The sequence below is a fragment of the Nycticebus coucang genome, chromosome X, assembly GCF_027406575.1.
Source record: "Nycticebus coucang isolate mNycCou1 chromosome X, mNycCou1.pri, whole genome shotgun sequence".
In the NCBI taxonomy this organism is placed as follows: domain Eukaryota; kingdom Metazoa; phylum Chordata; class Mammalia; order Primates; family Lorisidae; genus Nycticebus; species Nycticebus coucang.
In genome coordinates, this window is record NC_069804.1 from 151,073,448 (window position 1) to 151,080,069 (window position 6,622).

Genomic DNA, 6,622 nt, shown 5'->3' on the forward strand with positions numbered 1-6,622 from the left:
TATGGTCTTTGATTTTTAATTTGTTTATGTGCTGAATTACATTTATAGATTTACGTATATTGAACCAGCCTTGAGACCCTGGGATAAAACAAACTTGGTCATGATGTATAATTTGTTTGATGTGTTGCTGGATTCTGTTTGTTAGGATCTTGTTGAATATCTTTGTATCTATATTCATTAGTGATATTGGTCTATAATTTTCTTTTCTTGTTGGGTCTTTTCCTGGTTTGGGGATCAGGGTGATGTTTGCTCCATAGAACGTGTTGGGTAGTCTTCCTTCTTTTTCTACCTTTTGGAACAGGTTGAGCAATATAGGTACTAATTCCTCTTTAAAGGTTTGGTAGAATTCTGACGTGAAACCATCTGGTCCCAGGCTTTTCTTTTTAGGGAGGTTATGTATGTTTCATGCTGTTTCAGAACTTTATATGGGCCTGTTCAACATTTCCACTTGATTCTAGCTAAGTCTTGGAAGGTGACGTGCTTCCAAGTATGGGTCAATTTCCTTCAGATTTTCATATTTCTGAGAATAAAGTTTCTTGTAATATTCATTAAGGATTTTTTGGATTTCTGATGAGTCTGTTGTTATTTCGTGTTTGTTGTTTCTGATTGATGATATTGGAGATTTTACTCTTTTTTTTCTGATTAGGTTGGCCAGAGGTTTATCTATTTTATTGACCTTTTCAAAAAACCAGCTTTTTGATTTATTGATCTGTTGTATTATTCTTTTGTTCTCAATTTCATTTAATTCTGCTCTAATTTTGGTTATTTCTTTTCTTCTACTGGGTTTGGGGTTGGAATGTTCTTCCTTTTCCAGTTGCTTGAGATGTCCCATTAAGTTGTTAACTTCCTCTCTTTCCGTTTTCTTGAGGAAGGCTTGCAGTGCTATAAATTTCCCTCTTAGAACTGCCTTTGTGGTGTCCCAGAGGTTCGGATAGTTTGTGTCTTCATTGTCGTTTTGTTCCAAAAAATTGGCGATTTCTTTCTTTATCTCATCTCTGACCCAGCTATCATTCAGCATAAGGTTATTTAACTTCCATGTTTTTGTATGAGTATGCAGATTCCTGTTGTTACTCAATTCAAGTTTTATTCCATGATGGTCCGAGAAGATGCATGGAATAATTTCTATTCCTTTAAATTTACTGAGGTTAGACTTGTGACCTAAAATGTGGTCAATTTTGGAGTAAGTTCCGTGGGCTGATGAGAAGTATGTGTATTCAGTTTTGTTGGGATGAAATGTTCTGTAGATGTCTGCTAAATCTAAATATTGGATGGTTAGGTTTAAATCTAAGATTTCTTTGCTCAGCTTCTTTCTGGAGGATCGATCCAACACTGCCAAGGAAGTGTTGAAATCTCCGACGATTATGGAGCTGGAGGAAATCAAGTTGTTCATGTCTGTTAGAGTTTCTCTTATAAATTGAGGTGCATTCTGGTTGGGTGCATAGATATTAATAATTGAGATCTCATCATATTGAGTATTACCCTTAACAAATATGAAGTGAGCATTCTTGTCCTTCCTTACTTTTGATGGTTTAAAGCCTACTGTATCTGCAAATAAAATTGCTACACCAGCTTTTTTCTGATTACCATTTGCCTGAAATATGGATGACCATTCTTTCACCCTGAGTCTGTATTTGTCTTTTAAGTTAAGATGTGACTCTTGTATGCAACAAATATCTGGCTTGAGTTTTTGTATCCAGTCAGCTAACCTATGCCTCTTTAGAGGACAGTTTAAGCCATTGACATTAATGGAGATTATTGATAAGTCTGGTGGATTTTTGGGTATCGAGTTTTTCAAAGGTTCAGTGGGCATTTTTAATCCTTTCGCCAGTGTGGAAGTTGGATTTTGATTCGAAGTTTCTGAGTGAGTTTACTTTTGTGGTATAGAATTGGGTTGGTCATTGTGGAGGATAGGTCTGAGAATATCCTGAAGAGCTGGTTTACTTATGGCAAATTTTTTCAACATATGAATGTCATTGAAGTATTTAATTTCTCCATCGTAAATGAAACTCAGTTTAGCTGGATAGAAGATCCTGGGTTGGAAGTTATTTTGCTTTAGGAGATTAAAAGTCTATGACTACCCTCTTCTGGCTTGAAAAGTTTCAGCAGAGAGATCTGCAGTTATTCTAATATTCTTTCCTTTGTATGTAATGGTTTTCTTTCACAGGGCTGCTTTGAGAATCTTCTCTTTCATATTAACTTTAGTGAAGCTAATTATGATATGCCTGGGGGATGACTTATTGGGGTTGAATTGTGCTGGGGTTCTGAAGCTGTCTGCTATCTGAATTTCAGATTCTCTAGGCATGTCTGGAAAATTTTCTTTCATAATTTCATGCAGAAGGGCCTCTGTGCCCTTTGAGGCCACTTCATCATTCTCCAAAATCCCCATTATTCGTATATTGCTTTTGTTTGAATTATCCGAGAGTTCTCTGAGTGAGTGATCCGTTTTTGCTCTCCATTTCTTCTCCTCTTTGAGAGATTGGGAACGTTCGAAGACTTTATCTTCAATGTCAGAAATCCTTTCTTTTGGTTGCTCCATTCTGTTGCTGAGGGATTCTACTGTATTTTTCATATCTTTGAGGGCTGTAAATTCTTGCTTCAGTGTGTCTAAGTCTTTGGTTGTTTTGTCTTTAAATTTGTTAAATTCTTGAGACAATTTTTGAATTTCTCCTCGAATTCCTAATTCCATTTTATTAATCTTGTCTGCATTCCAAATTCTAAATTCGATTTCTGACATCTTAGCCAGTTGTTTATGACTGGGATCTTCAATCACATCTTCCGTGTCTTGTCTTGCGGGGGTTGACCTATTCTGGTTATTCATGTTACCAGAGTTTTTCCGCTGATTCCACCCCATGGTTATTTTACTCCCTTTGATTTTTCCCCTGGGGCTTTTTCGAGGGCTTGTACAGTGTTGTGGCCTGAGAAACTGGGGCCCTGTCTTGTATGGTGGGGCGAACTGGTTCTGTCTTCTTTTCAGTTGGTTTCTGTTCAATCCTATTGTAACATTTACTCTGGCTTGAAGTCTCAGCTGTGTGGAAAAACCAGCAATTAAGTCACCCCGCCTACCCACCTCTGGCACCAATTTGAAAAGGAAAAGGAAAATCAAACCTTTCTACAACCGCATACCCAGGGCACTGCCTGAAAAGTCCTCAGTGTATTAGTTCAGTTCAAAAGGTCCAAACTGATTGTCTCAATCAGCACCTGTCTCGGGTGGGAGAGTTCAAGAGGTCTCTGGGAACTGGATCACAGGGGTCTGGTGACTCCTCTGATATGGCTTACTCCAGTGCTGCGTGGAGTCAGGAGGAGCCACCTAGCAAATAGATCAGTCTGGGAAGGTTGATGTCTCCTTCCCCACTTTGCCCCTCCGTCGGACCCAGTCACTGGTATCTCTGCAGATGGCTAACCCAGTTGCCTGTAGTGAACAGATAGTCCTGGGGTTTGCACCTGCCTGAATTGCAAGGAAGTGTGCCAGGCCCCTGCAGTCTGCCACTATCTAGCAGGAGGAGATGGGGCCTGACATCTTTGAGTGCTTGATGCAGGTGGTGGGAGGGAGGTGTTCACTCAGGCTTAGCCCCGTCCCTGATTGATGTTGCTAACAGAACAGAATAGAACAGACAACTTTGCGGGGTTCTGTCTCTGTTTCTTCTAAAATCGCCTACAGAAGATGGGCTGTTCTGTGTTCAAATGTCTTTGCTGCTGGAGGTTTGTGTCCGATTACCTCTCTGAGTTGGTCCTGCCCTGGAAGCTTCCCGGGTTTGTGAGCCATGTCAGGCAAATCCTTTGCTCACTGGTGGCCTCCTCTGGTTGCCCAGGGAGACAGGGGTTGTGGCTTCAGAATATCCAGAAGTTTTCTTTAACAGAAAAACGGCTGTTGATTTGCCTCCATGAACTGCTGCTCTGATGTGGGCACCTAGCCAACCCTTTTCTCCTCTGTCTTGCACCCCAGAGTCAGCACTGAGCGGCTGCAGTTTATGCTCTGTCCACACCCCTCAGAGAGATCTCCCAAGAATCCGGACTCCTGGGGGGCAGGCCCCCAGAACCCCGAGTGAGAGTGGGGGGAAGCTAGAGTTTCATTCAGTTTTATGCCTGGCCGTATTGTTGCCCGGGGAGGGCTGCTGCACCGCACTGCAGGGAAGTGCCGCCAAGGCGTGACTCCCCCTCAGCCGAGTGCCCTCTCCTCACTCGCGTGTCTCGGAGTCAGTGCTGACCAGTCGCGGCTCAGGCACTGTGCACTCCCCTCGAGAAATCACCCAAGGATCTGAACTCCTGAAGGACAGGCCCCCAGACCCCGAGTGAGAGTGGGGGGGAGTGCTGAGAGCTCAGCGGGGAAGCTAGAGCTTCATTCAGTTTTATGCCTGGCCGTATTGTTGCCCGGGGAGGGCTGCTGCACCGCACCGCAGGGAAGTGCCGCCAAGGCGTGACTCCCCCTCAGCTGAGTGCCCTCTCCTCACTCGCGTGTCTCGGAGTCAGCGGTGACCAGTCGCGGCTCGGGCACTGTGCACTCCCCTCGAGAAATCACCCAAGGATCCGAACTCCTGGGGGACAGGCCCCCAGACCCCGAGTGAGAGTGGGGGGAAGCTAGAGTTTCATTCAGTTTTATACCTGGCCGTATTGATGCACGGTGAGGGCTGCTGCACCGCACTGCAGGGAAGTGCCGCCGAGGCGTGACTCCCCCTTAGCCGGGTGCCCTCTCCTCACTCGCGTGCCTCAGAGTCAGCGCTGACCAGTTGTAGCTCGGGAACTGTCCACTCCCCTTGAGAAATCACCCAAGAATCCGAACTCCTGGGGGACAGGCCTCCAGACCTCAGTGAGTGGGAGGGGAGTGTTGGGGGTTCAGGGTTGCCGGCAAAGGATTTTTAAAGTTTTATACAGTTTTATGCCTGGCAGGAGAACGCCATGGCACCCTAGTAGGGGAGGTAGGTCCAGTTTTTAGAAGGTCTCTCCCATGGAGTGTAGTGGGAGGGTCTTTAATTTCTGCCCGTTTGTTTAATTGTGGGGCTCTTGAGCCGGTCTCATGGGGGAGGGGGACTCCCGTCCGCTTGGTGGTGGATTTTGTACCTTTTGTTTGCATCCTTGTGATCACAGCTTGCCTCAGTGGTGTTGATGTGCATTCTTCAACCTTCTCTCTTGGTGCGGCTCAAATCCACCAGGATACTTACTAAATTCTTGTCCCTTAACTCTCCTTCTGGACGGGAGCCTCTGTTGAAAGCTGGCTTCAGTCCGCCATCTTGTCTCTCCCCCCTTGGCTATTTTTAGAGATGGGGTCTCACTCTTGCTCAGGCTGGTCTCAAACTCCTGAGCTCAGGCAATCTACCCATCTCAGCCTCCCAGAGTGCTAGGATTATAGGTGTGAGCCACCTGCGCCCAGCCTTATTGGAAGGTATTTTAAAATTGACTCTAGAAAATGAGAGTATCCAAAATATCTGTTATAAACTATAAAGTTGGAATGCAATCTGGTGTTGCTTTAGTAACTCAGTTAAACATTGTCTCCTTCATGCAGGGGTGGAAAATTCACTTATTGTAAATTAGCAAGGAAACATGACCTTACTGAGACAATCAGTGTAATTCATTTCTCAGAATGAGTAAATTTGTGGAAAACTCTGGGAAAATGGATTTTTGAAAGAAATCTAGCTGATTTCTGAAAAATAGGGAAAAAATTGTCATTTTCAATTTATTTCAGTCAGACTTCAAAACCTTACCTACACTTTGGAAAGGGAAAAATGGGCCAAATTTTAATCAATGACAGACATGATAAACATAACACTATATAAAAAATTATGGTGGGGAAATTATTTAAAAATATAATTTCTCTGTATGAAGAATATTACTTTAGTATGTGCTTATCAATGAGCATAGTGTCAGGGGTAGAATCATAATTTTGTGTCTTCACCTTAGGTCATCAGTTCATTTCCACTTGTATTTTTTTGTTGATTTATACAAATGAAGCAAGCAGATTATTTTTGTGTAATTTTAAAGATAAATCCAAACTTCACAAAGGTATAAACAAAAGAACACATAATCATTAATATTGTTGATGGCTAAATTTCGAAAGTTCAGAAATAATTCCCTTCTGAGAAGCAAGTTAGATGAGAATGATATTGATTAGACACTTATCTAGAAGTTTTTTATCTGGAACTGTTGAAAACTCAGAATATTATTTATATCAAGTGAATGAAAAGAGGAAGTATCCAGTTTTATGGGATTCTACTGGTCTTAGGAGAAAGCTAGGGTTTGCAAGCACATTAATTGACAATATTAAGTGTTTGCATAGAATTAGGCACTTAAAAGATAAAAAGAAAATGTTTCTGTTATGGTGGTGTTTATGGTGACAAAAATAAATTTTTTTGATACAAATATATTTGTTATGACTTTAGCGATCCCATATGCTTTACTAGGTTGCAAAGAGACTGTTGTTTTAATCGTGTTCTTAGTGTCCTAATTTGTTAGACATTTCCTTCTTAGCATATCATGGCTCTAAAGTACAAACAAATAAATCAGCATATATCTATCAGAATTCAGAACAATGTAGTAAACAACATGGAATAATGAATGAAAGATCATTCACATTGGAACATTTTAATTGCTTCCTTTAAATAATCATATTTTTAAATAGAAGACAAATAAA